The sequence below is a fragment of the Belonocnema kinseyi genome, chromosome 5 (assembly GCF_010883055.1).
Source record: "Belonocnema kinseyi isolate 2016_QV_RU_SX_M_011 chromosome 5, B_treatae_v1, whole genome shotgun sequence".
NCBI lineage: Eukaryota > Metazoa > Arthropoda > Insecta > Hymenoptera > Cynipidae > Belonocnema > Belonocnema kinseyi.
In genome coordinates this window covers 32,553,196-32,553,674 of record NC_046661.1, presented here as the reverse complement: position 1 = coordinate 32,553,674, position 479 = coordinate 32,553,196, and positions in this window count along the sequence as shown.

The following is a 479-nucleotide window of genomic DNA, read 5'->3' as shown; positions in this document are numbered from 1 at the left end:
AAAAGAAAAATGTCATAATTTTTTCATAAATTTCTTAAAATAAAAAATTATCAACAAGATTTGTAGAAAATATATTAAAGAATAAAATGATTGTCCCGGAAGTTAGAACCGAAAATTATTATTAAAAAAAAAGTTGCGAACATGAAAAATCGCGAAAAGAAAGTGAATTTTAAAATTGAAAAGTAAAAAATTGAAAACAGTGACACAAGTGTAAACGTTCGACTGAGTCTTCACAAACAATGTTCAATTTAAAAATCACTTTCAATTAATAGATTTTTAAATGAACACCTTTACTCGATTTCAAAATCTTATTGAAGTATTATTTCAGTATGAAATATTCCATTTTTAACATATTCAATTCGGAAATTGAATAAAAAACCAACAATTGAGACTCCGGATTCTATAACCACGCATAAAATTTGCCTGGCCGCTTCAGGCCGCTCGAGTTGGCCCCTGATGGCTTGAAAATCAGTTTTCGA